We start from the raw sequence: 25,941 nt of genomic DNA, 5'->3' as shown, positions 1-25,941 counted from the left end.
CCACTTGCTGCAAGACAGGCCAAGATATTGAATATTTTAGTTTTTCTGCTTCCTTAGTAGAAAAAATCACTATGAAAATGGGGCTATTAATGACTTTTAGGTTATTGGTCATGATATATTCTGTTATTCCTTTACCACTTCCTTTCTCCATTTGCCATTATATTTTTTGCAACTTAACCATATTGAAAATTCAAGATATAATCCACTAATATTAATTGCTGTGTAATATTCTGTTATATAAATATATCCATTTATTTGTGCATTTTCCTGTTGATGAACCTATAAGTTGTTGCTACATTTTCATTGTTACAAAAATGCCATGTGAATATCCTTGTATATGTCTCTTTGTGAGAATTTTATATATATAATACATATATGTTGCATAATAGTATAACATACAATGCATTTATTTTATAATATCATATTTATATATATATATATAGTGTGTATATATATATATATATATATATGGTAGAATAGGATGAGAGATATATGCATATATGTGGTAGAATAGGATGAGAGGTAACATCGTTTTCATCCCTGATCACACATTCACATGCACACATACCTTATTTTGTGCTTTCAGTGTAAATGCTTTGTGTATGCTTCCTGTTTTTACTTTTTCTGCTTTCATTTAGACTATTGAGTTCTTTGTTCATGTTGTTGTTTTACCACTGTGAAGTGATTCATTTTAGTTCCTTTTATTATTTTAGTCATTATCCAAATGCATAATTCACATAACATACATTATCAACAAAGTCTGAAATAAATAAATGTCTCTGGCATCATCCCTTCACTCTTTCCATCACTCATGTAATTAATTGCCTAGCATTTTATTCCACCTTATTTTTAACTATTCAATAATCATGGTTATTTTTACAATCAGTGCTTATTTTGGTTTATCTATATGTTTAATAGTTTCTTTGCTTCACATTGCATAATGTACATACTCTTCCTCTGGGTCCAGTTTTCTTCTTTCTGAAGCTGTTCCTTTAGTGATTCTTTCACTAAAGATATGTGATTAGTGACTTATCTCAGTAGTAGGAATTTAGCAGTAAATTACTATGTTCAATTTTTTTAATTTATTGTGCATGGCTCTCAATATTCTTTTATATTTTTGCCCTCTTTATTTGCCTGTGTCCTGGACAATTTCCTCAGATCCTCTTCTAATTCTCTTTTAAGCTGTGCCAATTGACTTTTTAATTTTATTGCCCATGGTTTTCTTTTTAAATTTTGGTCTGTTTCTTTTTCAAATTGGCTATATTCTTTCATAATGTTTTATACTTATTTTTAAGATATCATTAATCATTATCATTTTATTTATTCTTAAGGTATCATAATCATTAATCATTTTCAATTTTTTAAATTATGCAGTTGTTTTCATTTCTTATGGTAGTAGCTCTTTCCTTTAATTTTTTTTTCTGCCTTCCTCTCATCGTGGTATTTCTATATTACGCATATATATTTTTTTACTTTTATTTTTTGTGAAACAAGGTTTTAATGAAAAGAGAGAGATTGGTTTATATTGTTCTTCAGTTCAGCTAAAGAAAGCATACAAACTCATCTTCTGTGAGTTTTTTCTTTTAAAAACATCACATAGGGCTTATCATTCTTGCTTTGAGTTTTACTTTGTTTCTTACTCCTGGCGATTCCCATTTCTTTATTTTGAGTTCAGCTAAGTGTTTAAATGTTGTTATATTTTACATATAAACTTATGTACACTAATACAGGAGGGAATTCTGCATTAGTTTAGTTCTACTGGTTGCTAGAACAACCTATTAATGTCTTTCCGAAGACACTTAACTTGCTTAACACTGCTCTCTACTCCTGTCAACACTCAGTGATGTCATGAGGTTATTGAAAACAAATAGAGGTCCTAAAAGTGGTTTCTGTTAAATTCCTTTAATATGTGCCAAAGATAATATCTGCTAATATAATTGTCTTAAGCTGAAGTTATAAACATGTAGTCCTCCAGCCAGATTCCATCTGTTGTTTTGTCCATGCCATGTTTAAATATTTTATGTTAGTTTCCAATATTTAAAAATTGGCTAATTATGCATAATAGTTAAGGTTTTTAGTGTCTCTTAAAAACAAACAAGCAAACAAAAATAACCAGGAAAACACAGTTCTTCCTGCATCCCTGTGCCAGTACTAATAGCCACTGGCTCAAGTGTTAGTGTTCTCACCACTTTCCTTTGTTCCTTTACATTGTAGGCATGGCCTGGCAAGCACCTGAGTTTGCAATTTCTGGTCTAAAGAAGCTAAAGAGTTCATGGATTGCCATCAAATAAACCACCATTTAGATCCTAATAAATGTGTAAAGGGCTAATTAAGCTAGCTCACTGCTGAGTGCTTTAGTGTGTAGACACTCCTTTAACTCATTAAAGTCAGAACTCTGATCCTGCTTTTTTTGATATGCTCCAATGGAAGCGTATTTATTTTGGGGAGAAATCCAAGGTCTTGTAAAGGAAATATATACATTAACTGCAGTAATAGGAACATAATGGCTTCTGGTGTGGTTTAGACAAGAGGAAAAGAGGCTTTCATTTATGCTTTGTATTGGTGCATTTGTATCTTTGTGGGGTTTAGGGGTTTCTTTGGAAGCAGAGACTCCAGTACTCTCTCTAACTCTTGTCTCAACCAGGGGGCCCCTTGTTGGAAACTTGACAGAATCTGTGGGTAATTAAGAAGAATTGGACATGCTTCCAATTCTAAATTATTTCTTCTTTCTAGTCCTACAAGAACTCAGCAGTATCACAGCTGAGTGGGAGTACTGTAAATTGTTATTAAATAGCTTTATTTTTCCTTGGTAGGTTAGCTATTTATTAATTTGGTCCATACTAATGTGGAAAAAATAGCCTTTATTATGTTGCAATCTCTTCCATATAAATTGTGTTCCCAGATACTCAGAAGCACATTAATTGCTTTTGATTTGTACCCCATGCACTTCTACCTCCATTCCATTCCTTGCTTTAACCATACTAAACTTCTAGATGTCCTAAATGTCCTAAATGACTCTTATTCTCCCCGAGACATAATGTCAGCCTCTTCTTCCTCAGAGCCAGTACTGGTTGCTCTCTCAAGTCAGAAGTTATTTCTCTCACTGACACCTTCATCCTGCTTTATTCACTCCGTGAAGAGCATGGCTGTCACCTGGTTTTATGCTTGATTCCTCACATAACTGTTTATCACTAGGTTTTGACCTATTTATTTATTTATTTATTTATTTATTTATTTATTATTTACTCATTCATTCATTCATTCATTCATGTATTTAGCTTTTGACCTTCTTAAGAGGAAGCCCTACCTCTTGTCTTGTTCATCTTTGCATTTCTAGATCCTAGCACTCTGCTTATCACCTAACAAACATTCAACAAACTTAAAATATTTTGAATTCAACTTAATTTTCACAAAGGACTTGAGTTAATTTATAGGGCTAAGGAATGTTTATTTTCAAAAAGGATAAGTAAATGTAAAAGATGATAAGACATCTCTTAAAAGAAACAAGAACATGGGTATCTGGCACAAATCAAGTTCTTAATTAGCACTAAATTTCATTCAGAGACTCCTGGCAACAAAGTGGAAAGGGAAATACTTAAGTTTTATGTAGTTCTCTAAGTCAGTTAAATAGCACACATATCATTCACCAGTGTAGTTTTGTTATTAAACTCTATGAAAAATAGGGCATAGAGTGGCATATTAGGCAATGTCCTTGATTAGTCTTATAAAAGACAGAGGTGTTTTTCAAGTTGGTCTTCTAAAATCCACCCTCTATAAAGGCTAAAAGTAAAGCAACAATCCATAGCTGAATAAAACTGCTACTATAATAGTTCTTTAAAGTTGTTTACTGATGATCTGATGTGAAACAAAGTTAGAACCTAAGTAACTATTAGTTGTATATTTCTGTATAACTAATTACCTCAAACTTTGCTGTTTAATATGGCAAACATGTATCTCACAGTTTCTGAAGGTCTATTTAGGCTGAGTTGTCCTGCAGGGTCTCTCATGAAGTTACAGCCAATCTGTTAGCCAGCTCTGCAGTCTCTGAAAACTCAACTGGGACTGAAGGATACACTTCGAAGCTCATTCACATAGCTGTTGGCAGAATGCTCTATTTCCCTGCCACACAGACTGCTCTGTAGGGCTGGGCGTAACTTGGCATACTCTGGAGAGAGCAGTCCAAGAGAAAAATCGTGATATAGCGCATATGAGAGAATGAGAAAGCAACCAAAATGGAAGCCACAGTGACTTTTTAAATCTACTCCTGGATGTGACATACGATCACTTCAACTACATTCTATTGGTCACACATACCAATGCTGGTACAGTGTAAGAGGGACCACACATGGGTGCAGATAGCAAGTGTCAGGGATCATTGGGGGCCATCTCAAAGGATTGTTGCCATAGTAACCAGAAAACTGTTTGGTACTCATATACTTTAGATGGTCTTCCTTGAATCTCAGACATGAGAGCACTTTTCAGTATTGCATGAACACTATTCAACATTTATGTCTATGGCTGGAAGTCAATGTTTATGTTATTGATTAATGACAGATGTGTATATACTTCTAATCCCAGAAGACAAATGTACTTGGTACAGTGTGAAAATGTGCAGGCCTAATGTGCATATTTTTTTCTCATCTCTGCAGGGATAAAGTCAACATTTTTCTCAAAAGAAATCTGAATGTGCTCAAGGACTTAAATAGATTTCTGCACATAGAATATAGAAGAGAAGCTCTTGTGTTTAAAACCTTTACACTCACATGTGGTCAGAGGCATTCTCAGCCACAAGTCTGGGGAATGCCATTTCAAATGCCTTTTAGTAGTTACTGCATTTTACATGGTCCTCAGGGACAGAGCTAAAACTGAAAGAAGGAAATAGTCTTACAATATTGGGGGGACTCCTTTGGAGAAAGTCAGACACTACCATCATCTATATTGTACAGTTGGATTAAGTAATTTACCCAGTATCACAGAGCTAAGCATAAGATATCATATTCAACGTGGAAAAACACTTTAGGCTCTCTCATCTTAGACTACATGCAGAATTACCCCACTCATTTCTGTATTTCCTGTAGCCTTTTAAAAGGAAATATTAGAACATTAAAAATGAATGAACTATTAATTAAAAGAAGCACAAAACTACTATTAAGTAAAGTAATGTATTTAAGTATTAAGAATTTCTAGAGGGTAAAAGTATTGCTAAAATTTAACTAAGTCCCTTTATAGGCCTCTAGTAAATGTTTGGAGCAACTGACCTCATACAGCTGCCTTTCCTCACTTGGGCAGAACTTCTGAAAGAGCGGACTCTAGCTAAGATCTCACTGTTGAGATCTTGAGCCATGTTGACCTAGAGTCCTTGGATCTGAGCCAGAGTGTCCAGCTTGGGTCAGGAGCATGCACAGGAAGGAGGCTGGTGGCTGTGGGCCGGCTACGTGCTGCTGGTCCCATAGTGAGCAAGCCAGAGATTTGTCAAAGCAAAATGGTCCAATAGACCTCCTCTCTCCCCTGACTGTTGGCTGCTTTGAAACATTAAGTAATACAACCCCAAAGTTAATTTTTTATATGATAGTGTTAATGACAAATCAAACCTGTAGGAGTAATAAGTTTTTAAAAGTTGAAGAAAGGCATTACCTAAGAATTTAAAACAAATAGGGAAGAGGACAAGGGGAGACTATGGCACATAAACTGAAAATGCAAAACAGCAGGGCTTTCAGCCTTAGTCAAGGCAGAGTGAAGGCAGGGAGGGATGGTGGGGGCTTGGCAGGCACAGAGCACTGGAGGAGGGATGGGCTTGGGGTAGTGAGGGAGAGCTGACACAGAAAGGGGGAAAAACATGGATGCAGGGAAGGGAAGACTGAGAGGGTCTTGGGCCCGGCAAAGGTGTTTCCTCCAGAAGAGTCTGAAAGGAAGCAGAATTCTTGTGTAAACATATGGACATATCCCATGTGATATAGGCACTTATTAAAATATATGGAACTGGACCTTCCTTTTGAGTGGTTCTACAAAACAGCTACAAAATGGGCTCAATAAATAGCCCCCTAACAGTGTGCTTCATAGGCCTCTGGGCACAAGAACCTAGGAAGTGGACCACCTGATCTGTTAGCTAAAGGTCTGCTGACACCATGGCAATGACCCCAAATTGCAGCAGAATACCTGGGCTCTCTTTGTGAGTGAAATGAGAAGCCTAGTCTACCTATGTGTCTTCCATCAAGCATCTGTTTTAGAGGACTCTTTTAGTAATAATTTTACTTCACCATTCACAGTGTCTTCTCACATCTGTTCTTATGACAACTCTAAGAGATAAATAAGATAAACTAACATTATTTTTGTTCCTTCTTTACCAGTTGGACAACAGAGGCAAAGTAGTGATTCCTCAGGGTTGCATATGTGGCCATCCTGTTGGGTATGCTCTACATTGCCACTTACCCACTGAATCTTTATAGCAGCCATGGAAGTTACCACACTTAGAGAGATTGAGTGACTTGCCCAGTAAATTGCTGCTTCCATGGGTGACAGAACTCTTTCAGATCCAAAGGGTCTAACACCAGCTCTCCTACCTCTCCACAGTGAAATTCAAACACAGTGGTTAAATCTGAATTCTGCAGTACTATAAATTAGCAGTAAGGGTGGAAGGGTTAAATAACGTGAATCTAGAGAATTGTTTAATGCTGGATCTGGAAACTCTACATAGGTACACACATTTTAAAAACAATCTATGAAGGCGATATGATATGGTGAAGAGCAGAGATTTTGAAGAAAGATGTCCTGAATTTAAATCCTGGCTCCCCTGTTTACTGTTGAGATGGATTTGGCCAAATCACTTAACTTTGCTGAAATTCAGTTCCCAAATCTACAAAATGGAGCTCACCACAAAATTTATTTCATTAGAATATGATGAAACTCAGATATTGTCTATGAAGTCACTTTCTAATTTTTAAATCTAAATTATTTTAAATCTTTGTGTGGGGAGGATCACAGCTCATTCCCCATCTCAAAAGACTGATTGTTGGTTTACGTATCTGTTGACTGTCTCTGCCTTTCCACCTCCCATATTCACCTAGATATCCCCAGAATCTATAGTAGTGCTAGATACTTAATAGGTACTCGGTAAATAGTCATTGAATGAATAAATATGAATCCTAACAGAAGTAATCATATCGGAATTTCATCAAAGAGAAGATATTTCTTTTAATATAATTTATTGTCAAACTGGCTTCCATACAACGCCCAGTGCTCATCCCAATAAGTGCCCTCCTTAATGCCCATTACCCACTTTCCCCTCTCCCCCACACCCCATCAACCCTCAGTTTGTTCTCTATATTTAAGAGTAAGAGAAGATATTTTGGAAAAATAACTCCCCTACTGTCATTATTCAGACTGTTTCCCCCCTCAGCTTCCTGTGTTTAAGGGAAATGAAATGTGTGCTTAAATACACTTGCAGCATTTCTGCTTACATTCTCTTTTGCCACTTTCTTATGATCAGTTAAAATAAATCACACAGAGCTTCCTTCCCACATTGTTTTCTGATCTTTAGCAAGCCCTGCCAAGAAGGAGAGAGGCAGGCAGCCCAGTGGGTCTCTCCTCTCAGCCTTGGGGCACAGTGAAAAAGAGGATTTGAAATAGTTTAAAGCATTTGTGGAGAAAATATTTCAGCTTTATGGTCTTTTTAACAATCTGTATCTCCTATATTTCATTATCTTAGCTCCTCTCTAAGGAGAGAATTTCCCAATTCTTTCCTTAGCCATGGTTGCTGACCAACACGGGTGTTTTCATACTGATCACTTTTTCTGATTACTGTGAGTTGGGTTTCAGGAGGGTGATATCAAACCCATTGGAGGAACAAGAATGTCACTAATCTTTGTACATCATTAATATTAAAAAAATAATAGAGTTATTAGCTTTAAGGATTGACCTAGCCGTGTTAATATTTAAATCTGATAAATTATTGAGTACTACTCGTGAATATTTTTCACACACTTATAGTCCACCCAGAGGGAATTTCGCAGTTTTTGCTGCCTTTCAGGATAACAGAATATCTGGAAGCAACAATGGGCTGGTAGGGAAGAGGCCAGAAAATAATAGAACAGTTATTGATTAGCTGTGTGACCTCAGACGAGCGACATCATCCTCCATATTTCCTTTGGTTTCTGAGTTTAAAAAAAAATATGGGAAGAACCATTGATTGATTTCTTACTTTGAGAGATGACAAGAGACAGGTGAAATATTTTGATACACTGATTTCTTATGGAGGGATCCATAAGGTGTTTGTTTCTTTTAATTATTTCCATTTCATCATATACTTTATTATGTATGACATTTTAACACCTAAGGCACTGTGAAGGAATTTGGATTCTTTGTTTCTCCTGTGGTGCCATTTGCATTGCAATAGCATGAGGGAGAGAAGTCGTATTTTGCTGGGTCACAGAGAGTGTCCGTGGCAAGTTAGGATCAAACACAGGCCAGGCCGTTGTTTAGCTCATGAAGTCCACAGTTTCCTGAGGATTATTTGTAGGTCACATCTCAACCTTACCTTTAATAGCAACAACCACCACAAAGATTGCTGATTACTCAAATGTTAAGAACAGCCATATTTCTTTGCAAACAAAGGCCCTCCTCGTGGAATAAAAGAACCACTTATGCCTTCCAAGTAAAGTCCTTTTATTATTAGATTCCTGGGAATTTGGTGATTTATACTGTTCATATTTCAATGCTCATAATAACAGCAAAAGAGCTGGAACTGACTGTTTAATAAACTGTAGAGAAATCCAGAAACATAATTATGTTTTTTTGAGAGTTAAATAGTAATATGAGCTGGGGAGGAAGAATGACAGGGAATATAATTTCTTTTCAAACCTTTCCCCATGAAGCACATCCTAGACTTTCTTTTCCAACTTAATCTGCTGTCACAGTCCCACTGCACCTGTGTGACAGCAAGAACTATCGCCCCAGGTCAATGGGAGGGTAGCTAGTTTGAATCTTGTTCAAAATAAAGGATTGAGGCCACCAACATTTTGAAGCTGTGAGTTCTCCTCACATAATTTTCAGCATCAGAGTTGCCAAGCAAATCAAGACCCTGAAAACAAAAAAACAAAACAAACAAAAGATTCCTGCTCCCTAAGAGAATTCCATTGTTCAAGAAATGGCAGCTCCACAGGTATCTTTTTGTCTTTGTATTATTGGTGCCTACAGGACCCCACACAGAGAAAACCAAATGCCTTCCCTATTGAGGAGCTAGGACAACAGCAGGCAGCCCACCTTCCTAACAGGAAAATGGAAAATGATTTTAAACATGCTGTGTTGACTTTCTGGTAGCATTTTCATAGCATGTAGGTAGGGGGGCATGGAACTTCAGATAAACAAGTCCTGGGCTAGTGCTGTCAGTAGAGCTTGCTTCTGGAATGTTCTGGGGTAGCATGTGGAGATTTAGGGGATGAGGGTGTCTTTTTCAAAGACAGCTATTGGAGCAAGTTATGTAAACAGCATAACCAGTGATGACCTGATGCTAAATATCTGCCTGAGAAAAATGGATAGAAGCTGAACTCTCATCCGCTCTAAGTGACCCTCCAAGAAGACCCTATCAGAGCAGAGCCACAGCCCCATCTTTGGTTCTGCTTGGATTTACAGACATGTTCCCTTCATTCTGGCAAAAGGCACAAGCGTCATTACATCTGGGGTTGTTTTATGATGCCTCATGGAAACAGCTGCGTTGCTTGTCTTTGTGTGGATACAGTTTTTTAAAAATGAAAATTGCCATGGCAACAGCTGCAGCCACTTATTACAGAGCAGTGGAAGTGACGCTGATATTTGTAAGGGAAGCTATGCTCTCAGAATAATGTGTCCCTTACAATTAAGTTGATTTTTCCCACTAACATTTCCATTAAAAAAAAAAAAAAGGTATGAGAATATGTTCAAAAGAAATTTCCTAGGGGACTGGAAAGCTCAGGGAATTGATAGACAGAAATGGAGCCTTTTATCTGTGGCCCCTGAGTTAAAATCCAACTGTTTGTTACTCGCTCTCAATACTAGGATTCTAGGGACGACAGCACTCATTTTTTAGACCCCCCAATATGCCACTCTGAATAGAATTGCTTCATAGCAATAACAGTTATGATTAGAATTCATCAAAGCTGCGTTTTTCTTCTGCTTCTTTCAGCACCACACCTTTCTCTGAGCTTTGAGGAACCTCTAAATTGGCTTCTATCTCAGTCAGTAAGTGTGAAATAGTTTAAGAGTAAGCTTCAGTTTCCTTTTAACTCAGTTCTGAGATTAAACATGTCTTTCATGAGCTCATGCTAAAAGTTCTGGCACTTTCTTTTTGCTGAGGTTTAAGAAGGAAAGTAAACACGAAGACAAGCGAAGAAAGATTTTGCCGTGACATGTGCTCAAAACTTTATGCATTGTTGGGGAGTTTCTGTACGCTGAGTTTTGAATGAGTTTTTCATATTCCCTTAGCATGATGTCACATCATTTTATTGATCTCATAAACCATGTCCTTGATGGAAACAGCCAGATAACTCAACAAGAAGTACCTAACTATGAGGTACTTTAATTATAAATTATATATATATTAAATATATATATTTAATTTATAAATTATATTTATGTATTATATGAAATTAAATTATATTTCATCCCAACTTTGCTGAACCATTTTGTGCCCTGGTTTGTTCTCCTCCCATCACTCAGAAGAAGCAGAGAAGCCCATGGAGAAAGTTTTTGATCTGGGCTACAGTGAAGGTATTGCAGAAGGCTCCATCTCATCCTATTCCAGAAAATGACTGAAAAAACAAAAAACAAAAAACCTTCTCCCTTTAAGCTCAGCCACAAGGGATTGCTTTACTTTTACTAAAGGACAAGGTAGCATATTAGAATCTATTGTACAGTGAGCAGTATATCCCATCTCTCTCCTTTCTGCCTCCAGGTTTGTTTCCCATTTAAGCCAACCGAGAAATTGTTACACACAAATAAGCCAGAATTTGGGATTAGAATACCACTTGATGGAATTTTTCCAGAGAAGTCTTCATTGCCCACATTTATTCCACATGTCGCTTGCCTTGGCAATCAGGGCAAGTATGAGTTTCAGTTCAGTGCTCATAAGACGTGTCTGTCTGTCTGTCTGTCTGTCTCTCTCTCTCTCATTTCTTTTTCTTTTTTAAAAATTTTTTTAACGTTTATTCATTTTTGAGAGACAGAGAAAGTCAGCAGAGGAGGGGCAGAGAGAGAGGAAGATATAGAATCCAAAGCAGGCTCCAGGCTCTGAGCTGTCAGCACAGAGCCAAATGCTGGGTCTGAACCCATGAACCATGAGATCATGACCTGAGCCAAAGTCAGATGCTTAACTGACTGAGCCACCCAGGCACCCCTATCTCTCTCATTTCTACATGTTAGCCACACCACCATATTCAATTTATTCATGGTATGGCATTGCATCTTAGTTGAGAGACTCAAAAGGAAAGTAATTCTAACAATTTTATTCTCACTAAACTAGGCAAGAATGAAGGATGTGCTGATTTAAATTCTGACGCAGGAAGGGAAGCTTCTAAAAGAATGCAGCAATGAAGAAAGGAGATAATCAGTCTCTTCAGAAGAAGTCAGTAGTACCTTTTCCTGGCTATGGTAGCCTTAGGCAGATGTTTGATAAGAGTCGTTGGTAGAGAAGAGATCATCATCTGGTATAGGATGCATCTCAGTATAATTAATTTCTCATTTAAAAAATGTTTCCATTTTTGCTGAACCACCTCTGAAGCCGAAGGAATATGGTTCTTTGGGGAGGATCTTGGATTTGTAAGAACCATCAGGTCTACCAGCTCCATTTTAAACTTTTGTTGGTATGCCTACATCTCAAGGGACTACTGCCCCAAACCCTTGTGTATTTTGAAGAACAAATAAGCTCAGAGAGAACTTATTGAGGCTCTCATTTCTTGGTGACATCCAGTCCAGATGTCTCCAAGTTTGCTTTTGTGGTGTAGGTTTCCATCATGTTGCCCCAAGAGGAGTCTCCATTTGGTAATACATTCCACTGTGATAGAAAAATAATGTTTTAATCATTTGTAAAATTTAGTAGCAGCCAAGAACAGATATGTGACTTCTTGCCAGATCACAAACAAAACATCCTACCTTTCAAACATAAACATTTTGTTAAGCCTAGGGGAAAGTCTGGAGTAGAGCAACCCTATTCTATTTCAGTTTCAGTAGCTCTTGGGGCCAGTTTTTTTTTTTTCTGGTTTACTATTAAATAAATACATGAAGAAAGAACTAAGGAAATACACAGATACAAGTTAAAGTAGATAATTTAAAGACCTAACCAGTAGAGACTACCTAAAGAAAGCACTTACCCATTGAAACCACCACATATAACTAACCTTTTGTTGATACACGAACTTGCCAACATACAGTTTATTGGTAGCAGAGAGGGAGAGGGCAACATAGAAGGCTTGGAACTGGGTTCTAATGCCAGTCCTACCACTTACTCACCACATGACTTTGGTCACATAGCTTAACCTTCCTCAATCTCCTCAATTCTTCCTTGTAATACATAGATACTGTTATGTCTCCTATGGGATTATTGTGAAGATTACAAATAGTATATACAAAATGCATGTTTGCCTTACAAGAGACCCTCAATAACTGGCAGCTATTAACATTGCAATGTAGAAAGCACAAAGTCCAAGAGAATTTTAACATGGAACATATTGCAGAAACAGACCATACAGGCTCTCCAAATTCAGTATTTAAGACTCTAAAATTAAGCTGGCATTGCACAGACTGATCACTCAATTTACCAACAAACTGTCTTTTTATATCTTACTAGTTAATTCTATTATGGTTTGAAAGCCAGAAATCATTTTTTCTCTATCTCATCATTTTGGTAACTTACAGCTTAAGTTCTTTTTTTTTTTTAACCCAGAATTTTAAAGCCTGAACATTTTCAGTGTAAATAATTTAACAGAACCAATGCCCTCCTTCCTTTCCACTGCCACCTACACAGACTGTTCGGTCTCAGAGCCAAGAATTGTCATGCAATTCCAAGTCAGTAGGCAAAATGGCAGAAGCACTTGTCCGGTTTTCCTACCCTTCCATTTCATTATAGACCCCAAATGCTGGCATTAGGCTTGCAGGGATTATCATACTTTTCCTGTGATGAAGTTACCTAGGCCTTCTCCATCACATTTCATAAGAATTTACAGTGCTATAATCTCTAATTGTGCACTGACCTCCTCCTGATAAAGTTTCATTAGCATTAAGTGCTAAAGCAGACTTTTCACACACAAAAACAGGGATTTTGCTATTTCTCAGCATAAGATTTTTTTGTGGAGCTTCTCTCTCGCTCTTTCACTCACTCACACACACACACACACACACACACACACACATGCACACACACACATACGCATGCACAGTTAATGAATATGAAAGCAGCCACAATCCTTTATTATTTTCAACTAAATGGCATTCTCCTATCACTGGCTCACCTCTGTTTTCATTTGGATACTTTCTAACAATGGCCCTGAGGCATTTTTTAAAAACTGGAATTTACCAAGAAGGTGGTAATACGTTTGAATAAAAATCTAATTAATATACTTAATCCAGAGGAGACAGTGTGGTACAATCATTGAATTCTGCCCTGTCTCTCAAAGAGTTTGCAATCTCTGTATAACCTTAGTCCCAAGAAGTAAAGTTCAACACTAGTTAGTAGCATACCCATTAAATGGATAGAAGAATAATTCTATTCTCCTTCAGACCCACCCTGGCCACCTGCTTCTTCCCTCACAAATTATAGGAAAAATTCACTAGTTTTAACCCATTTTAGAAATAGACGTCTGCATCCCTAATGATATTACCATTGTGCTATTTATTTCATAATGTAACACTCAAGGGACATTTCCCTCCAAATTTCGGGGGGAGCATCAGCCTATTTTTCCTCATAACGTATAAACAAAGACAAGATCCTTTGAATATCACGTCATGGGCACAATGAATCAAGCCTGGGAGCTGCTGTGTCTCACATGTTCTGGTTGGCCTACAGAAAGCCAAGTCCAATAGTGGTGATGATAATAAGTCTTGACATGGGTCTTTGGATGTGTTGTATCAATAGAGTTGACATAAGCTAAACCATGTATAGAGAGTAGGATTGACCCAGGCCACACGTTAATGTATGCTTCATGGTGTTACCTGCTATATACTTCCTAACTCTGTCATTTACTTCTGTGCAAATATAACTCTCAAAACCTCAACTTTCTATCCAGATATACTTAAATGTCAGGAATTGCCACTCTTTCTAACCTGTCACTATTCACTTATGTTCCTGTGTACCTTGTCTGCCCTCCCAGATCAGCCACATACAATCCCTGCCCCAGCAGGATGTGTGTGAAAAAAGGTCATGACTTAGGCACAAGTTTTCCTCCATTACCAAGATGCTCCTGTTTCCTGTGCCTTGCAGTGGTTATCTGATTCTACCTCTTGTCTCACCTTCTGCAGATCACTGTTTGCCTCAGCTTTTAACCACTCCCTCCTTGTTCTATTATCAGTATACTTGTACCCATGCTTCAATGGTTTTTAATCTTTTTGAGGTCATGAACTAGACGGAAAAGGTGATGAAAGTTAAGGAATCCCCTTCCCAGAAACGTGCATGTTTAGATTTATGTTGGGTTCACATCCATCCCTGGACTCCTTGAATCATTGATTTCCTGGCCCCCTCACTGGTTATTTACGTACTCATTTTGGTTTGCTAACCAAAATGATGTAAAGCCTTCCACTGACCTCCTTCCACCCCAGTCCCCAACTGAGACATCCAACTTGCATGTTCCCCCAGCCTCTGAGCTACTGCCTGCCTAGATGTGCAAAATCCATTCTCTACTGCTTCATGGCCCAGGGCTCTAGCTCCTGGCACCCAGTGGTAGCTTGTACTCCTCCAAAGCTCAGCAATGGCCTTAGTAAATGAAGTGTTCATCTTTGTACTTGGCTTCTGCCTCCATATCTTAGTAACTGTCTTTACTGCATGGGGTAGGAAAGGCCTATTAATTGCTTGAGTGAGGAATCTCGTAATTCTTACAAGATGTATTGGCTTGAGATTCAAATATACCTCAAAGTCCACATTTTTATCCCAGATGAAGTTGTGTCTTCAAGACCTACTATCAGAGATGACTCTTCTGTGAAACTTAAGCATTCTACAATATCCACTTGATAACAACTGCTAGACACATATAATGTAATATAAAAACATCATGTAGGAGCAAAACTCTGTTTGGTATAATTTGTTGGTCTGTAAGTCCCATGCTTCAAGCACAAAATTGAAATCTGTGGCAGTGAGGCAACTATCTTGGTAAAATACATTAACTTAAGAAGATAACTGTGTGCTTTGCCCCCAAAGATAACCTTGAACTCAAGCGAAATTATCTTTAACTCTAAAAAGATGGATGCAGATTCTTAATTAAATTAATTTGTGATTTGGGGCCCAGATACTCACTTAATTGTTAATAAATGGAAGAGTAGGGAAAGGGTCTGGGGGAATGAGCTGATCAGTGCAGATATTTTCCAGGAACTTGCTTGTCATCAGGTAAAACTCAGGCTGTCTCAGGAATCTCTTATAATGAGAGTGTGATTTGTCTAATATGGGAATGAAAGGCATTTACATTAGGAAGGCAGCCCATTGTCTATGAAAAGTCCTTTGACCAGCCAGAGGAAACTACCATTTCATTCAGCCACTCATCTCTGTCCTCAGCACACAGCATGTCTGAAACATTGCAGGCCCCAATGCAAGCAAATGCCTGTTTTTAGATTCTTCTTTATCTCTATGTAGCATGTGGTGAGCTGTGAATTGGTGATCTCCATAAAAGCAAACTCCATTGGTTTCATGATTTTTCCTTGATTGTTGCTAATCAGCAATCCCACACAACTTCATTAGACACCCTCTGTTCACGAACATTTTTTGCCTTAGGTAAAGCAACAGGATTTCTGTGGTATGTTTACCTTTGTGTCCCCTTCTCTGGCAAAGCTGCTAAGTTCAGCTCCATTGGATTTGCAAGACAACCGTGGATCTTTTGTGCTTAGGTATTGTTAACAATTTATATGCATCTCCTTGTTTGATACTATCCCAGTAGCCTTCTGCTCTACAGGCCTCATTAAGAAAAAGATGAATTCAGTATTTGATCTAACTCTAAACATACTGCTCATTTCACCCCCAGAAGATTCTTATAATATTCTGACACATTAATTGGAATTCCTAAATGCCTCCATATTCTTAGAAATAGAGCTCAGTTTTTGTTGATTTCTTTTGAGCAAATGGTGAAAGATATAGCGATCATTCCAATAATATCCATACAAATAACAGTAACAACAATAACAGCTAACATTTATGGAGTACTTTCTGTGTCCCAGGGAGGAGCACTGTACACATGTTGATACAGCTAATCCCTACTCTAAGTACTCTAAGTAGGAGGCATAATTGTTATCATCACCATTTTTCAGATGAGGATCCTGAGACACAGATAAGTAATTACCATAAAGAGATAGAAATCACCATGTGGAAGCACAGGCTGAACAGCCACATAGAATGAACAACGTGGGTTGATGTTGGTATGAACGCCAAGATATTAAAACAATTCAATATGGAAAAGAGGTCTCCATGAGGAAATTCTGGCCTATAAGCAACACTAGGTTGTCAGCAAAACTCTCATATTGAGATGGATATATTAACTAATGCAACGCTTTTTCTTACAAATCACAACTAGATGCCCTAAAACCTTAAACTCCCAGAGTGGTCTTTTCTTCGTTCCTATGAAGGTGAAGCATTTGTTGAGTTATTTATCTGTGATCACACTCAGGTGCCAGATCCCGATGCTACCTCTTTCTAGTCTGCATTGTACACAGGCTTTCAGTTGGTGAGATCTGAGTTAAATACCTCCTGTTCGATTTACTAGTAAGTTGCTGTGGGCAAATGATTTACCTTCCCTGAGTCTGTTTATCTCTAAAATGCAATGCGTTCTTCATTAGATTGTTGGAAGGATTGAATGAGGTGAAATATATGAAGTTACTTAATCTCTCTAAGCCATAATTTCCTCATCTGTAAAATGGAAATCACAATGGCACCTACTTCAGGGGGTCCTGTGATGGCTGAATGGGATAATGTTTATAAAAATGCTTACCATAGTGCTTGATCCATGCTGAATGATCCATGGTATGAGTACAAGAAATAGTATTTTGAGTGCTGAATAAATGTTGAAGCACCTGACCCCCTTCTCCATTTCAACCTTGGGGATTAATACTTGGTCCTGCTTCAACCTGTTAATGATTATATTTTAATTTTAACTAGATTTCCATCTTTAGTGGCTATTAACCTACTTTTCTATATCTTTTAATATCTATTATGACTAAAAGTTTCACATACCAGAGTACTCTTTGGAGCTAAGATTTCATTAGTGAGGATTAAAGGAAGTGAAAAGTAGGAGAAAGTGTTGAAATTCCCATTAGATGGTAAGAATTAGTCCCTCTCTCTCTTTTTTAAATAGGCTCACAGTAGTGGGATTCAAACTCCTGTTTCTGCCTCATAAAAGGAAGAAAGAAAACAAAATAAAAGAAGAGTATTTGCAAGTTACTTTTATCTTAAAGACTATCTCAAATTCACTTTCCTCTCAATATTAGGTGTAAGAGAAAATTTCTCAAAGCCCACAGACTAATAATTCAATTCTGACAAGACTTTTCAGACTAAATTACAAAGTAATTTAAGATCTCCTTTCAAAGAAAATGCACACATAATTCATAACAAACCTCCTTTAACTCTTCTTCCCTTTTAACCAATTTTAAACTCAGGGCTCTCTTTGTCACCTTAAAGTTGGAACTTAATGGAGCAGAGCCACTTAGGAATCTGTCAAAGGCTTTATTCCATGTTGAAATTTGTAACTGTTCTTGATGTCATTATCAACCCAGCTCCATCCTAAATCATTGGTGCCTTCACTGCATCCCTGTTGCAGTACAGTGCTCAGCCATTTCCAACGGCGGGATTGGGGTTAGCACAGAAAGCCAAGCACCCTACATCCCTCTCCTAGTATTCCTGGAAGAAGCTTGAAAATAGATAGTGAATCAATAACTCTGGGGGTGAGAGGTTCCTAGAGGCCACATTATCCCACATCTAGTGCATGAATTTTGCTCCATACCACCCTACAAGTAACTCTTCCATTCTGTGTTTAAGTATCTGCAACAGAGAACTCACTCTCCTTTTATAGAGCCCATTTCCTTTTGCATCAGATATAAGAATTAGGAAATTTGGGAATAGAATATAAAGCTAAAATCTTTCTCCCTTTGACATTTTTACTTTTGGACTGTATCTTGCCTCTTGAAACCCAAAGAATGAGTCCAGTCCTTCCTCTGCATGACCACATTTCAGATGTTCACTGAAGCTGTTGCTACTAAATTCATCTATCCTTTAAGCTCTTCTCCTTCCTTCCATCTTCCTCTTCACCACCTTACTCCTTCTCCTGTGGTCTGCTGTGGTTTTTTGGGTCTCATTCAGATGATGGCAGCATCTGGACTGATGAAGAGAGACCTGGTGTGCTCCAGCCATTGAGGAGTACAATGGGACCAACTTCTTCTGATATTGACATAGCCTTCATCTGAAATATTCCATACTGTAGCTCTCTCTGACCCCAAGCCCTCCAGTGGCTGCCCTTTAATCCCTAGAAGACTATGCTAAGACCTAAAAATGGCCTGAAAGTTTTCACAAGGCCTGGCCCCAGCCCCATCTCCAGCCTGGTCTCCCACCACTCTCCCCTCACTCATTTCCTTCCAGCCACATGGCCTCCTTGTGGCAACTCAGACCCACCGAGCAAGCTCTGCTTCAGGGACTTAGAAAGGTCTCTCTCTCCACTTCTTTTTATTCAGGGCTCCACTTAATAATCTTTCTCAGAAAAGTCTTTCCTTACCACCCTAACTAAAGCAGTTTCCCTATCACTCTATCCCATCCTCTCATGCTACTTTATTTTGCTCTTCAGCCTCTGTCATTAAATCATATGTTTATCTGCTTAGCTACTTTTTATGTTGTTTTCTCCACTAGAATGTAAGAAACATGAGGTCAGAAGCTTTGTTGTGTTCCCTGCTAGATCTTTAGTGCCTAGAACAATATCTGCACAAAGTAAGTGATTAATAAATATTTATGGATGGAATGAATCAGTTGATATAGCTTGAGACTGTATTATTCTGGGGGCAGCTATGACACATTAACTCATACTTCCCACAGAATTCCCCTCATCTTTTTCTTTTGTGCCAGATGTCAAAATGGCAAAATGATATTTGTCAAGGATTTGGAAAATCACACCTTGGTATGAATTTGGATTCTCAGGAAACAGTCATTAACTAAATGGCCTCCAGAAGCTGAAAGAGTTATTAATGTGCCCTCGGCAAATATGGCTCTCCACCCTACAGGGTTGTTGGCCCTTGGGAAGGTGAAACCCAGTGGTTCTAACTCAAGCTCAGCAAACTTCTGGCTAGAGCCTCTTATTATTAACAGGCAGCTCTTCTAACCTCCCAGGGTGCCTGGAATGCCCCCAATTCCTGAAGTCATTATGTTTTACAGCAGGCCCTCTTGACAGAGCTTCATTGGCCTTTGGCAAAACATAAGCCAGAATAATGGGCAGGCAGATGCCAGAATGAATTCCAATGTGTACACACAATTCTTGGCCCCATAAAAATCAATTCCTTATTCATAATTAAGCAACTTCTTGAGAAAGGGCAGGTTGGTACAGTTATTAAAAGATAAATAATAGATAAGGATCCACTTGTTTCTTTTTTTTTTAAGGACAAAAAATTTAACCACAACATAGCACTGTAATTAGTTTTTCTTCTACTTTGTTTCTTACCTGTGACACTTAGGGCCAACTAAACAGAGGAGCTTTTACAAATTTTCATTGCCCCTCTATGTTGTGTTTCTCCTTAACCTGAATCTTTAAGAGCAGAATGACAAAAGCAACTATAGATAGTGAGAAAAGAAACTAGGTGCACCCTGACATAAAGGTCACAACTTTATCCTCCTGTGGGCCTTTTCCTGTTTTCCAAATTGCATTTAGGGAGCAAAGATGAAAACAAAAGCTAATAAATGGCTCCATACTAAAAAAAACAGCAGCTCTCCCCAGCAGTTAAGGCCACAGGCCTCCCAACTCGTTTAATTGGCAACAGAATCAGTCTCATTTCCTTCAACCTCCCCACCATCTCCTTTGCTTCAAATTGGTGTATGAAGGGTTAGGGAAGGATGGGGTCATCCTTGGAGAGACTGCAGTGTCTGAGATGTGAAGCTGTTAGCTCTGTCCATGGGGGTGCTTCCTCCATCCTAAGTCAAGTGGAAGGGCCTCCACTGGAAGGAATCATCCAATAGATTGAGGCTACCTGCAAGAAGAGGCCTTGCCAACTCATTCCCCATTGGAGAAAACTGCAAAAGGTCTAAGGCTCTCTCAAAATAGAACAAAGAAAGGGGTTTCTTGGATATGGTTTCATGGAATGGGAGTACACAAAAACATGGGGACTGACCTAGAGATTTCTAAAAGGAGTTAGCATGAACAGTCCGTGTCAGCAGGACCTGAAGGCTCCCTGGTTTGGGGTGTTTAGGGAGTGGGCAAGGTGAGCCCACTTGGCACAGCGGTCCATGGCCCACTAAAGGGGATTGGAGGTCAAACGAAAGGTGAGAGGCACCAAGCTGTCCAAATGGTCCCTGATCCAAGCCATAGAAAAGGGCTGGGAATGTACATAGCTGGAAGGACAGATGGAGGATCAAGTGGTGCCTGTGAGGGGATTCTCAGCAAAATGGAGTTGCTACCATGTCAGCAGAGGCCTCTAAGAGAGGGATCAAGCAGGAACAAGTTTGGCTCCCCATCCCTCCTCTGTGCCTCCAACAGCAGGGAACATTGGTGCCTAGAAGAGAATTGGAGGAACACCTCTTCTGCCTCTCCTTGCTTCCAAGTCATCTTGCTTGCTGCTGTAGAACATTCTGTAGGGAGGAGAAGAATACTGCTTTGACAATTTAGGTTTTAAGCTAGACTGTACCAAGTCTTAATAACTAAAACAAACTGAATAGTGGAATTTGGCTAAGGCATCATTAATGGAACTACATACCCACACAAAGAAGGATTTGATATAGTACAGTTGGAATAAATAATAGAAAAAAAATAATAAACCACTTCGTGTGTGTGTGTGTGTGTGTGTGTGTGTGTGTGTGTGTCTGTGTGCACACACATAGATATATGTATCCCAACCAATCAGGAACTCTATAATAAACTAGTGTCAGCAGTTAGAAATATTTTTGTTAGGGATTAAAGATTTTTCAGAGAAAATGGTAAGTCCTTTGTATATCTTTGGGTATAGCAATGATTTTCTCATTTTTTCCTTTAATGATTATGTTCATAAAAATTCTGGCAGGGATACAATGTGTTTTTTTAATATTTTACTTTTGAAGGTCTTTGAGTGACATTGATCTCATGTTAATAGACTAGACTTAGGGCTAGGAGAAGTAGGTTTTCCCCGTCAGGCACCCAGGACCATGAGTAGACTGTGGGAGCTGGGAGGGCCAGTCAGAGGACAGTATCATAATGAAAGAATAACTGCCCAGGAGCTTGGCATTGTTGAGTAGTTTAAGCAAGCCAATGTGAGGCAAAATATTTTTGCAGTAGCAGTGAAAATTAACAAAGTGGACAGTATTAGAAACCAGGTGATCAAGAGAGAGAGGATTCAATAGGATCCAGAATGGTAAGGAGACCAGAGTCACAGAGGGGATAGCACTGGTGGTAGTGATGGTGGTACCATTTATAGATTACTTTCCCTACATTTTATCATTTTCACTTCCAGCATAATTGTAGTACCTTCTTCTCTTCTTTCTCCTTTTCTTCTTACTTTTTGCTCTCTCCTTCTTCTTCTTCATCACTAGCATTTATTGAGCATACATATCATACACCATTCCACAAAAAACAATTTCTAAGATCAAATGATCCCTGACACCCAGAGATCCTAGACCAGGGACCAGTGAGTCAGAGTGTAAGAGAGACATGTGATGACATCTCAGTTCTGTTTCAGTTGAAGTGCTAATTGGACACCTAATTTGAGATACTTTTTTTTAGAAGTAAAGCAAACTCTCAGTTCAAAAGAGAGAAAAAGAGAGAGAAAGGAAGGAGGAGGAGCAGGAGGAGGAATGGGTTATTTGAAGAAGTAAGATTTACTTAAGAAATACTTGTCCAGTTCTTCCTGTGATCCAGGTACCATAGCAAGTGCCTTATAAACATTAATTCATTGAATTCTTGTAGCAACTTGCGTGATAGTTACTACTATTATCATCCTCATTTTATAGGAAACTGAGGTGCATGTAATTTAAGTTACTTGCTCAAGGTCACACATGCAGTAAGTGGTAGAGCTGAGACTTGAACCCAAATGCCAGATTCAGTTTCTATGCTCTTAACACTACCTAAGCTGCCAGGTGAGTTCCCTGAAGAAACATCATAAAGATGGGGGAAAAAAATGGGTCGTTGGAGTTGTGATCCTCTCTGTGAATCTTAAATGATACAGTGAGCAACATGATCCTTATTCATGTTGCTTTCATCAAAGGAATTTAGGATATCTCATCCATTTCAAAAATTTGTGAATAAAAGATGCTGCACACATTTATTTCTGAGAACGGATACAATATACTATCATCAAACTAGTTTTTGCTGAATAATCTGTTCCTGAACAGAATGAATCAATAACCTGGACTTATTTCCAATTTATGAGATGAATATTTAAACACCACTATGTGTTTCTGCTCATATCATTTTCAAGGATATTGGTTTCATCTAACTTCAATATTCTTTCCAGAAATGTGGGGATTGTAGATCTATCTTCACCAGCTTGTGCTATAAACAGTGCCTCTTCAGAGTAGTGCCCCCAGAGAACAAGCACACACAGGTTAACAGAAAGTCTAATTCCTCTTCTCCTCCTCTCTCCATTCCAATATTTGCATTGGCGAATTGTCCAAGCAGCCCCCTCAGTATGGGGGAGGAAATGGTTTTCTTTTTAAGTCCAAAGGGCTGAAACTGCTGGAACATGGTATTTCTTCCTCTCTTGGGTGGAAGTTGGAATATACTACCCAAACCCTTGTTTGTTTCCAGAATGCACCTTCTGCAGCTGTTGCTCTACAATCCATAGGCTTAGTGTTGCAGCTGAAAACCAGAGCCCAAAGAGATGCCTCCTTCACCAGGATTTAGAGCCTGGGGGAACAGCTTCCTAAAATCCTGGCAGTCAAGAGAGATGCATCCTCCCTGACTTTTCTTTACATCACTCCTCACCAGAAGCCAGAGGGCCTGCAGAATATCTACTAGGAATCCACTAGCAGTGCCACTTACCTAGGGGTGACCCAACTCAAGCTCAGTTTCCTCGCCTGTTCTTATCCTGAGACAGATCCCTGCCCAGACTGCTGAGGATGCTCCCTTCATTTTGGATCCATGGAATGAAAAGCTGTGCAACAAACATGACAGTTTCTTAGCCTCACTTCTACTGCCATTTCTTCCCCCCAGAGACCTGTCTATTCCCATGTAAAAGTGCCTAGTTCCTTGCAACAACCTGGAAGCCCAGCATGCCGGGAGGGGAGCCTCACCCCATCTCCCTGCAGTAGGAGCTGAGGCCAGGTTCAGCCACAGCACTCTCTTCTCTGTCATTGTCAGGCTTGTGGAAGTTCTTGGCAGAATGATGATGATGATGGTGATGATGATAGTCAACATTCATTGAGTGTTTATTTCTCATGAACATAATCAGCACCCAGTGAATGGCCCTGCAATCAACAAGATAAATATACAGGATTTAAATGTACCTCATATCTTCATGCATTTCTGGGAGATAATATAATTAAATTTCCATTATACAGACTTTGAAACTGAGTCTGAGCATGATGAAATAACTTGCCCCAAACCATATAGCCAATAAGGGTCAGACCCTTATTAAGAGTCTCAAGTGTCATCTTCAGTTTGGGTTAATGAATCTAAAAGTACCCGCAATGTAACTATATAAAGTCATTGCTTAATAAAAACAAATCTCATAGATGATGATTCATTTCAAGACTAGCTTCTGTAAACCTGCTTCTTTCCTGTATTTCTTCTTTCTTTCCTTTCTACTTTCCAATCATCCTACCTTTATTCTGTTAGCCTTTTTTTGGCCTGCCATGTGCCAGGCACCAGTCTGTGTCCTGTGCATAGAAAGAGGAAAAAGATCCAGGCCAGGCCCAGCAAAGCTTAGGTCCAGGAGCCAAGCCTGAAAGCAGATTCCCATGAGAAGCCCCGAGTCTTGTCATCTAATTAGATGGGGAAGAGGGTACTATTGTCCCATACAGTGCACTCTGCTCTGTCCTTGCATATAGGAAAGGGCTGCCCATGTTCCATACAGGGATGAAATTAAAGGTTCTAGTACTTGAACTTCTACTGTATTTATACTCAGTGCAGCACTCATTCAACTATACTGATGTGAGTTCATGTTTTCCTCCCAAAATCACTTTTTTAAGGGAGAAACAAAAAAAATCTACATTTTGAACACAATAGCTCTATGGTCTTAATTTCTCTGACTTAGTTTCTTTGCTTTATAAAAAAAAGAAGAAAAGAAAGAAAAGGAGGGATAACAATATCTGCCATGTTTACTTGGCAGGAATGCTATAGGATCAGATGAAGTTGTAATTAAGGCATAAGGGGGACAAAATGTTATGTAAACGTGAGGGCTTTTGTATATTTTAACATGAAATTTAAAGCTGAGTGACACCATCTATCTATCTGTCCCTCTCCGTAGGTGCCCACGTACATGGTCCCTGTGTTCCAGCCATAACTATACGGTTCTGCTTTGAAATGCCCTCATCTCATCTGCCTTCCTGCCTTTGCTTACACTTTTTCTTTGGCCTCAAGTGCCCTCTTCCCATCACTGTCTGTTGACTTGCTTCCTTGATCAAATGCCGTCTCCTCTAATATGAAATAGTGACTCTTGCCTCATCTGCACCATTAAATGTTGTGTGTCTCTCACAAAATCACACTTAGCACCATGACTAGAGCTAAGGTCATCTATATCTTAGCCTCTCCGCCTCCATATATATGCCTTGTATATCTTCAATAAAATGTTTTTTGACTCAAATTCTGCTTCTCTTCTCTATGCCCTTTCCTGCCTGTCCCCTGACACCCTGTACCTAATACACCACCTGGCATTTAGTAGGTACCCAATGTATATATCCTGTGGAGCTTTAGGGGCAGCAAATTCAACATACAAGTCTTCATAAGTCAAGGGGAGTTAGCCTTTACCTTTAAGTTAAATCAAACATCACAAGGAAGTATATGAAATTTGCCTGTACTGGGTGGAGCATCAGGGCCCCGGAAGATAATGTCTCCCAAAATGCAGACTGAGAACAGTGGGGTTACCCAGATGATTTTAGATGACACAAAGGTGAACTTTTTATCAAATGTAATAGTTACATAATCTCGTATATAGTAAGAAGAGATAAAATTAGCACATCAAACCTATGACTTCATAAACATTCTTTAATAAATGCTCTTGCATGTGAATAAAAATGAGTTGATTTAAAGAAAAACATTACATAAATAATGGCACAGGATATGGCCAAAAGATGTGATGATGGTGCTCCAAGGTTAGGAAGCATAAGGACAGACAAAGACTTTTAGGAGTTCAGAGCTGGAGATGAGGGTGAAGAGGTACCTGTTTATGGACCAGGTCTATTGGTAGCCCCAGGAATTAACAGAATTATTTACACAACTGTATTACTATGCAAAGCTCTTTGTTGAAAGGGCAGAATGCAAATAGAATGTTTTCTCATCACTATTGTTCCTTCATTGGAATGAAGAAATATGGTGAATGTCAACCCACACATCAAGCTTTGCAGCATTGGCCACCAAGTTTCATAATGGTCATGGGGTTTTACACCCATTCTCTAGACTGTCAGATACA

The 25,941-nt window shown here is 38.7% G+C and overlaps 1 protein-coding gene across 2 annotated transcripts in view; it reads left to right on the top strand.

Moving 5' to 3' along the window:
• SLC9A9 (solute carrier family 9 member A9) overlaps nt 1-25,941 on the top strand; it is a 571,642-nt gene that overhangs the window by 247,473 nt on the left and 298,228 nt on the right. The window lies entirely within an intron of this gene.

Source organism: Lynx rufus, unplaced genomic scaffold (assembly GCF_022079265.1).
Source record: "Lynx rufus isolate CCGP_SWC_20201006 ecotype Redwood Valley unplaced genomic scaffold, mLynRuf1.p SCAF_5, whole genome shotgun sequence".
Taxonomy (NCBI): Eukaryota; Metazoa; Chordata; class Mammalia; order Carnivora; family Felidae; genus Lynx; species Lynx rufus.
The sequence above is the reverse complement of the archived record's forward strand: the minus strand, read 5'-3'. Positions and strand labels throughout refer to the sequence as shown.